Here is a 10,196-nt window from a genome sequence, read left to right as displayed (position 1 = left end):
ACCTCATGGCGTGGCTGTCCACAGCCAAGTGCCTTGCAGACGTGTAATGGATCCAAACTCTCACATGCCCCTTTAGGGTCCTGCGGAGGAGTGGAAGGATGGAAGGAAACTCTCATGATGCCTTCAATGGTACTTTAGGTGCCAAAGAGGAGTCAGGATCCTCTGTGAATGCAGCCCCAAGCGACAAAGGTGAGTTACAGAAAGTCAGCTGAGGCATTACAGTTCCTGGAAACAGCTGCTAGAAGCTGCATTGTGAGGTACTGTCCCTGGCAGGAACTTGCGTCAAGGCACAAGAAACAAGAGTCCTCCTCCACCTGGAAAAGACTCAAATCCCTGTGTCTCTTGGAAGGTGTGTGAAACACAGGGGCATTGGTTCTACTGGATCAAGGCATATCCTGCTGAAGCTGACCACACAGGAAAGGCTCATGGGGCTAGAAAGATGGCAGGTGGAGAGAAATGAAACTTGGTAATTTGGTCATTCAGCAAAGACCTGGCTCCTACTTCTTCCTCCAGCTGGGTGTCCTTATCACTAGACTATTCTTGTTTCCAGGACAAACGCTGCATGTCACCCCTCATTTCCTCATCCATCTGTATTTTCAGTGGCTTTGAAAGGCCAGGAACAGATCACACAGAAGAGAAACAGCCCTTTTCTTAGATTTTGAAGGTGTTTACTTTGAGAGAGCTGCTTTCTGCCAGGGAGCCCCCGGCCCATTGCCCACTCAGAACACGACAAGCCTCATTAGCACAAGGTAGGATTTCCCCACTGCCTTCTGGCACTGGAGGAGGCTGTCAGCAAGCGTGGAGGGGGGCAGTGAAAAGCTGGAGAGAACGTCTGATAAACAAAAAGTTTCCCTCCCCTTCACAGCAGTGACATTGCAGAAGGAAACAAAACACAAAGTGACACAGGGCTGAGATAATGCCCTGCATGCTATCTAAGGCTCTGGTAGTGTTCCCTCTGCTCTTCCAGGCTGGAAAGCTTGGGAAAGAGAACACGTCCCAGCCGCAGAGTCCAAGGCCCTTGCCACTTGCTAGTGTTTTTAGGACCCCCCCTGATTAATTTCTGGTGAACTTGCTGTGGTAAGGCCTTGAGCATCGTGGTACCACCCTGTACCCGGGGCGGGCTGGAGGAGCCCTCTCCCTGGCAGTGGCTGTGGTTGTACCTACGTTCCGCTCTTACGCACCACATTTTTGCAAGGATGTCAGCTGCAATCAGGGAGCAGGTCCAGTAGATGGCATTTCCAAACTGCGTCCAGCCATGGCGGTGCAGCCAGCGGCCTGCCGCAAGCCTCGCTGAGGGCTGCCACGCGCTCTGGAAGGAAGGAGTTTTACTTCCATCTGGCAGCTCTCGGTGCAGCAAATCAAGCGCGGCATTGTTCACTTTAAGACAAAAGGGGAGGGGAAGAACAAAAGATCAGAGCAGGACTGATTTCTGTCTTGTTGTCCTCCCCAGGGCTCTTTCCTGTTTATGAAAAGTTTGTGGAGGGCTACAGATGAGCCTCAAGTACAACCTCTGCTCCAGACAGCCCCAAGCACTTGGGAGGAGGAAATGACTCCAAACTTGGCAGACTGCGGCCCGTCTTTGCCTGCACGGCCTGCCACTCACTGGAGAGCAGAAAGGAAAACTTCTCGGGGCGGTGTGCGGGGTGCTGCTTTTTGTCACGGCCCTCAAAGGGAAGGCAAATGCACACTGAAACCGTGGCACAGGGTGCACCCATCCTGCGGAGCCAGGGATGTCGTGAAGTCAACAGCACATCTAGACATGAGGTGGTGGTGCTGTGGGATCACACAGGGTTTCTCATGAATGTGACTCAGAGCGAACAAAGATCTGACACCTCAAGGCTGCTGAGTTTGCTTGTTGTGCTCGTGTGTGAATGCTTTTAGCCTACAAATCTCAGGTGTGCTGCCAAATAGCTATAGGAAAACTTTCCCCTGTCCAGACTGCATTTGCAAGGAGGTAGCATTTGCTGTGGCACTTGCAGAGCTCTTGTTCCTGCAGTGTGTGTGGAGGGTCCTGGGTTTAGATATTTTTTAAATAGGAGCCAAACCTTGGTTTGCAAACACAAGGGAGGCTGTGCCCTCAAATCAGGCAAATCTGTTCGTGATGGCTTGGCTTGTGAGCATGAGTGCAGACTTCGGAGCACATGCAGGGATCTGGTGGTTCTGTGAGGAGATCCACGTCCTCACGCTGCCCGTGCAAGACACAGGACTCAAGTAACATTTCCCTCCTCGGGCTGGACTGTTTTTCCCCATGGATGAAGGGGCCTTAGCGCCACCTTCCAGTAAGGACCATTTTAAGTTGGGCCCCTCCTGGGACAGCTGTGCTGTCTCTTGTCACTGTAACCCCAGGCACTGGGCAGAGCCAGTGGGAAAGCAGCCACAACCATCACCAGTGCAGCAGGTAGGACCCATCTGGGCTGCCCACCTGGGAAGGAGAAGCCAAAAGCCTCTGTAAAGGAGAGGTTTTGGCCACTAAACACTTTGTCTTCCCTTATGGTAGGAAATTCAGGAGGAAAATGCAAAGCTGCTCCTTCTCTACAGAGGAAGGTCAGGGTTTGACCCACCAATGATGCTGCAAAGGGTGATGCACAGACAAGCCTGTTGGGATAGAGTGAAGGGTAATGGTTTTAAACTAGAAGGATTTTACCCAAAGGGAAAGGGAACTGCCATGGCACTGGCCCTGTCTCCCTGCTTACCAGCAAAGCTGCTGCTGCAGGAGGCTGGAGAGGTGAGACCCTGAGGACCAGGCCTTTCCTCGCTCCCTCTACTTCAGCAACAGCTGCTGGCCACAAGAGAAGCAAAGGCTTTTCCCCAGGCGAAGATGAGGGACACTTACCCTGCCCAGGACCTTTCTATTCAAAATGACCAGCTCAAACATGGTCACTGCCATGCCTGGAAAAAGCACTTCCGAATCCCCAGTGTAAAAGGTGAAGACAGAAACCATCCCCAGGTACACCAAGGAGTGTGTGGGTGAGCAAGCACAGTGCAAAGGCACTCTGTTGACCAGCAAGACAATGTTTTCCTCCCAAATGCCAGCCCTGCAAATGCAGGCTGTGGTCTGAAGCCCCCTCCCAGGTCCAGCATCAGGATGTGGTCTCAGTGCAGGGCCCCTTTGGCTGTAGCTGTGGCTCAGGGATGCTGCAGTCCTCCAGCACCCTGCTGCACCTGCTGGCCCAGGGACATCCCGGCTGTCAGGAAAGAAAGGAGACGGCTCAGCTTTCCAATTCCCAGACAAGTCTCCAAGGCAGGCAGTAAACAACTCATAGCAAACAGAGCAAATGGGACCAGAGAGACAGTAAAGTGACAGAGTTGTTTCAGATGGCTGGAGTATTTCACAAGCCAGGGGTGATATGAGCAGGGTTGGCCCCAGGTTTGCATGCAGGCAAGGCACAAATAGCCTTCGTTGGCCAAAACCCAGCGTATCCTACAAAGCTAAGCTCCTCTGATCTGGAGAAGATCCTGCTGGGTGCAAGTGCTGCCTGCCCAAAGCACCCTTCAAACGTAGGACCCCACACTTGCTGGGACCACTGGTACACAAAGGTACTGCTGAAAGAAAGACAGTTCTAGTTTCACTGCATGAAAGATGTCCTTACCAGACGTCCTGCTTTTCAGGCTGTTTAATTCCTCATTTAGTTTAACCTCTTCCCCATCCCTAGGAGTCCAAGGCTCTTCCCTCCCGCAGCCTCCCCATGACCAGGTCCCTCTCTGGCCAGAGGAGCAGCCTTCAGAGCAGCTGTGTGCAAGGGACCTCCTGGTCCCCTGCGTGGGCAGCGAGGCTCCCCTGGCACAGACGGACTCGTGCCATCCAGCCCCGGGGAGGTGAGACTCTCAGCCACAGAAGGGCAGTTGTTCTCGAAGGCAAAGCCCAAGGGCAGGTCAGTGCCAAAGGACGCTCCTGAGATGGGGTGACACGTTCCACACTGGCAGTGGTCTTCATCCCTGCCAATGCACTACAGGTGGCCACAGCAACTGCAAGCTGCCCTGAAACTGGAGCCTTTACAACTAGTTAGATAACAGCTATGGTCCATTAGTTTGGCAGGCCGACAGGCCCTCGTGCCAAAAAGCCCATCTCTACTCAAAAGGGACACTGTTAACAGTAACTCAAGAGGATGCAACAGAAGAAAATAAACAACAGTTGAGGCAGTTGGTGTAATTGGCCAGCAGACGAAAATAAATTTATGCCAGCTTGTGAATACGGCTGCCGAGCATGATTCAGTGCACAAATCGTGTGGTACAGAGCACAGGGCAGGCAGGAATAAAATTAAGTAAGAGACAAAGGCCAGGCTGCCGCTTGGAGAATATCACCCCCCCAACCACCCAGCTTTTCCCGTTTCTGCCCATTTCACTCACATGTGTCCCCTGACGTCATTAACCTATGGGTTTCCCAGCTAGCCATAGTGTTTTTCAGGAGAGACATTTGCTTGGGCCACTGCTAAAACAAATACCCAAACCCCCCCAAAACCCAGGCAGAACTAAAGAAAGAAAATGTCCACAGAAAATCCCAACCATTTCAAGTGCTCTTTGAGCACCATACATGAATAACAAAGAGCAAGCCTGCCATTTATTCCTTTGCGGATCACTTTTAAGATCAGCTTTTGTTCTGCGCTTTTTAGAGCAGCTCAAGTCCAATGGACGAAAATTCCATTCCCAGGAGCACACAAGAAAGAACCGGGAGCCCTGTGCTGCACATTTCACCTTTACTTTTTTTATTCTATACTATAAATGTTCAGCATGGTCTTAACACGCTGAGCCAGCGTCTTCCTTTATGCAGTGAGGCCGACAGCTTGGAAACTGGGATTCTGCAAGGAGGAAAAGAGGATGGAGGCTACAAACGACGTGAATCACCTAGAGAAAAAGAAACCTCAGCCAGGGTGGATGGGACCCTACAAAACACGAACATAACCGCTGCTTTGCGCATGCTGCTTCTGGATGTTACAGGCAGCAGAGGAGAAAATATCTCCCCTTTTTGCATCTGACCTGGATACGGATAAGGCAATTTAGACACCTACTCATCTCCTAGTTTAGCTGCAAACCACTTGCTCTTATCACATCGCTATGTGAAACGCCAACCTACCTTTTTGTCAGGAAAGCTCCAGTTTTTCCTCACACAAAGGTGATTTCAAAGGCAGTGGAACCTCAATGCTCATGTTCTCTCCCATCCTCACAGAGACATCCCAGCTTGTTGCCAGCTCAAGCCCATCCTTTGCAGAGAGCTGGGGTTTCTTTCCTACAGAGAAAGCACTGAACAAGCTCCCAGCAAGAGCTAGTTTTCCTGCCTTCTTTCTCAAACTGCTGGGCTCTTGTCATACCCCCCCCCCGGCCCCCAATCCTGATTTATTCACTCAACTGAATCACAGGGCAAAGCAATGAGATCACTATGAACTGCAGAAGATGTTATTGCTGCTGTCCTACAGTTCCCTCAGTCTTTGCTTTGACTGCCTTGTTTTCCTGAGCCATATGGGAAGACACTGCCTCTCAGCAAAATATAGACTAGAGAAGTCTCAAGGGCTATGTTTCAGATAACAAAGACACTAGAATTTCCTTCTGCAATTACAACTCTAAGAACTAGAATTTTTCCTTTTTTTTTTAATTATAGAAGAAATATTTGGGCCAGATTTTCAAAGATTAGTTCAAATCCCATTTAGATGCCACAAAGAAATGACCTGTTTTTTTTCCCCAGAACTTAGAAGCTCTTTGAAAAATCAGGTCATAAAAGTCACTGCGAGAGTTGCTGTCCCTTGCACACAGGAAGGTCTCTACCTTCCACAAAACCTTGCCCCAAACAGCTTCCCTGGTCTACAGAATCACTCCTCTTTACAGCCTCCCGCGGAGCCTGGGACATAACGTCACATAGGTAGCATCAGACAACTGGCAGAGGTGGAGATCGCTGAAGTCAGTGTTGTTAGATATAGCTGGCATATTTAAGAAAAAACATTTTCATGCTCTGATAGGATGCACAGATTCACTGAAGCCGAGGCCAAGAAGATCCACAGCAGTCATCCAGCCTGGATGAGTAGAGAAACCATTTCCTTCTTTGAATACAACAAATGCAACCATAGTGTGACCACAAAGTCTCCTAGGCGTAAGGGGTTTTAGAGTTAGGTTAACTAATTTACAAAGAACTGTGTTGCTTGCCCGTTTGACACCACACTGTTCCTTTAGGAAAGCTGTTTGTGGGCACGCATGGTCATGGACAGATACATGGAAGCACTCCCTGCTGCGTCATCTGATGGTGCGGAGGTTGTGACGCCTGTCTTGGTACCTGCAAAGCCACTCATCCAAAGTCCTCCAACTGCCTTGCAAGTATTAATTGACAACTCACATACTGGGGACAGAGGTAAATATCCACTCCCCTGTATTACACACAGGCTAACTGTTGCATAATGCCAGTCGATGTCATTCAGAAACTAAAACTGAAAGGTCATTTTCCGTGTTGAGCACTGTATCCCATTCCCAGAGTTGTGTAATATTCATTTACATTGTGCAACCATTTTTTCCCAGTACTTCACATGTGTGTATCCTAAATTCTGCTGGCTTCCATGGTTGCCTGTTCTGCACCCACAGATAAGCGTTCTGCTTATTTATTGGAGATCTCCTTATCTGCAGGCTTTCATCATACGTTGGAGTCCCCAGCAGCTCTCATCCCGCCAAGCCCCATGCGCAGGTACTGGAGAGGATTTTTTGGACCCAAACCTCAAGCAGACATCACTGGGACAAGCCGCGAACCAGACACTCAGATATTTAATGACTGTCCAGACACATCTGAAACCCAGAAATCAATCCTGCATCAAGCCCAGGTAGAAGGCATGTTTAACCCAAGTCACATTGCAGTCACAGAGCAATTTCTGCTCTTATTGTTGGGACCTTCTGCTGCTGCTTCGTTATTAAAGCATGCAATGCTGACCAGCTTTAGCATAACCTCAGTTTGCAGCAGATGTAGCCGCAGATGTCATATCTCTGAGTTCATCTTCTGTTTACTTTTCTCTTGTTGGCCAAACCTCTGGTAGAGCTCTGCTCAGGATGATACCACCAAGTTACAAAGGCTGGGTAGATAAGGAGCAGGAGGTGAGTTTATTTAATGGATACAAATTCAGCATGAAGATATCAGGGTCAAGCAGAAAATGATATTTCTTTTCCCTCTCCTTTTTTTTTTTTTTTAAATAGGATGAAGCAAGACTGCTATTCTTGTCACAACTGCACTGTAGCTGCTGACAGGTGACTCTAGAAGCTGTTACTTGACTCTGCTCCTCCCACTGCTCCAGTGTCCCATGGAGGACATCCCAGGGAAAAGAATTACCTTTGACAAGACTCTGACAAAACGTGCAGCCCAGGAAGATCACCATGGGAGCAGCCAGAAGCTGGTTTTGGCACTAGCCCAAGGAGAGCTATGATCTGTCAACAACCCAACCATCCACTCGTTTCCTTGTCTTGTTCCTCTCGGACCTGGGACAGGGCAGGCCTCACATTGCCTCTGCCCCCACATTGCACAAGATATCCTTTTAAATAACTAGACAAACTACACTGCAGTCTTTACAAACACATCTTCTCAGTACTCAGTGTGGAAGTACCATGTTCATCCCACCATAAGGGTGGAGCATGCATTTTGACTCACATCCACCAATCAAATAGCTATACCTGTGCTTGAGGCTAAAATATCTTCTGGGCAAGTTACACTGAGCTTCAAACTGATTCCTCTTCCATGAGGACAACATGATGTGTCTGTTCCAGATCTTCCTCCTAACCCTGTGATGTTGGAGGACTTGACCTAGGAAGATCACAGTTAGAAAGACAAAGAGCAAACACCACTTCCCAAAGGTGCTCTCCCTGCCCAGCAGCAGTTGAAGTTGCAAAGCATCTTCTAGGTTCCCAAAAGGACCATTTTACTCTTAGACAGGCTCTTTTTTCTTTCTCTTTTTGCAGCACAGAAGTGGAAACACTAGCCTTGCTGATTGAAAACTTTGCGTCATGAAGTGAAAGCTGCCAATACTGAAGAGAAACATAAGCTCGAGAAGGAACCGTGCTCAAACGAATGCCCTATTGTGAGATAAGTTTTTCTTTTAGCAATGAATCAACATAATAATCCATCTGTAACACTAGATGCGTCTGCCTGTACTACGGCAAAGGGCCATCTGCCCATCTGCATATATGTTCAAAATGCTGCTGGGACCATGGTCTCTTAATGAAAGGCACTCAGCAATTAGTACTTAAGTGAAATTGTGCCCGGGTGGTTCTGAACCCTCATTTGTCCTTCCCACTCCAAAGCAACAAGTGTCTGTAACTTTTTCGCTTTGTTTTTATTCTAGCAATTTATTTTTAAAGCCGGTGGGGAGGGGTGAACACGTTCCGGTTCCTGCAACAGCAGGAGCCAAGTCAAGTTGTAATCAACATATGTCCAGTGTAAGCTGCGCAGCCGCGAATTAGAAGGGCAAACTGCTCATCGTTTCCAAAATACCCACCTGCTTGGGGGCCAGGCTGCAGCAAAGCCATCCACTACGTGCCTCCATCTGTCCGATGAACAGGCTGCAGATTTGCTGAAAGCTGAATCATTTTGCCTCTATTTACTTCCTTTCTTTCCCTCTCTTCTCCCCCCCCCACCCCGCCTCTTCTAATTGGAGCTCGCTTGAAAGGTACAGGCACCCACAAAAACAATGCAGCACAATGAGGGCAGCGCTGTCGTTCGTTAAACCGCTTCAACCAGAATCAGTGCCTGGCTGAGGCTGAGGAGGCATAAAGGAGACAGACCTTCTCAGCCTTCAGCAAGAGCGGGAAAATTAAAAAAAAAAATGAACCAGGCTATGAAACGGTGCAGAAAATCCATTTGGAGTGCATCGTGTTAGAGTTATAGAAAGTAGCTGCAACCAAGATGCAAAGGGTGCTTTAGCACATGGGTCCTGCTGGGAAAACCAGTAAAAAAAAAAAACAGTAAAAAAAAAAAAAAAAAATGTTAAAAGCCCCAAGGACCAGCTCTTGGTCAGGGGCAATGCGGGAGGGAGATCAGAGCATCCTTGCATCCGTCCCCAGCTCCACCACAGCCTCTCTCATCAGTTCTAAGGTATAGCCCAGATGATAGATCGAGCACGGGACTTGAGCACTGGCCCCAGAGCGTACAAGAAAGTGGTGGAAATTGTGCGCATTGGTATCACAATGTCTGAGTAGGTGTAATCGGGAAGGCACAGCTTCTTGGAGGAAGTCTTCCCTTGCCGTCCATAGCCTAGAACCATCCCTGCAGTCCCATCATGAGTAAAATAAGGATATTTCTATTCCTACTGCAAAAAAAAAAATGATGGCTAGGAGTCTGAATTTCTCCCAGCCTGGAAAGCACAGACTGCTACGTGGAATGTCAAGGCCAGGGCTTACTCTGGTCATGAATTTCCTTTATCTAATTGCTTAACCATTTACAAAGGAAAGGAAAAATGAGAGAACTAGTTGCCATTCTAAATACATCTTTCTGAAAATACTGAACAACTTCTACCAGACAGTAAAGACATTCTAGGAAGGCACATTATTTTCCCAATAGCCTGGACTATCTCCATAGGAACCAACTAAATATTTAGATGGGCTACTTGCAAAAAGCATTAAAAGAGAGTAAAGGCTACTTGTAGGAATTAAGAGAAGCACTGATTTTCTGGTGAGAGGGTGAGCAACGGAGAATAAGTCAGGCTTCAAACAGCTGACAAGTCAAAAAGGGGTCTTTTGGATCTCCTCCCTGCAGATGATGATGGGGTTGCTGCATCACGGGTACACGCAATGGCCTGCTTAACGAGCAAGCCCACCAAAAAAAGCCCAGCTTACAGCTTTGGCCAGTGGTCCAGCTGTCTTCCTGTGCCCTCTGCTCTATTTGCATAACTATCCATGGGGGGAGCGGGACAGGCCCACGGCCGAACAGCTGGCCAGTCACAAAATGGATTGTATCACCCTTTTGTCCCTGTGTCCGGCTCGCTTTGCTCGCGTACTCAAGCTTTTCCTCCCACCTGGGCGTCTCCTGTGCTGGGGAGCCACAGCAGCGCTCGAGGTGCTCCCAACTCAGCCCCTTCTCCAGCAATTCAGTTTGCTCGGGGCACAGAAGTGCCTGAGGAAAAAAAAAATGGAAACAGATCAATCAGGGCACAGCCCTTAGTGCGAGAGAAATTTAAATGTATATTGGGAAATGAGGTTGGATCTTACCATTTGCAAATGGATTTAGGGACAGGTGTAACGAT

This window comes from Chlamydotis macqueenii, chromosome 4 (assembly GCF_036417535.1).
Source record: "Chlamydotis macqueenii isolate bChlMac1 chromosome 4, bChlMac1.mat, whole genome shotgun sequence".
In the NCBI taxonomy this organism is placed as follows: Eukaryota; Metazoa; Chordata; class Aves; order Otidiformes; family Otididae; genus Chlamydotis; species Chlamydotis macqueenii.
The sequence above is the reverse complement of the archived record's forward strand: the minus strand, read 5'-3'. Positions refer to the sequence as shown.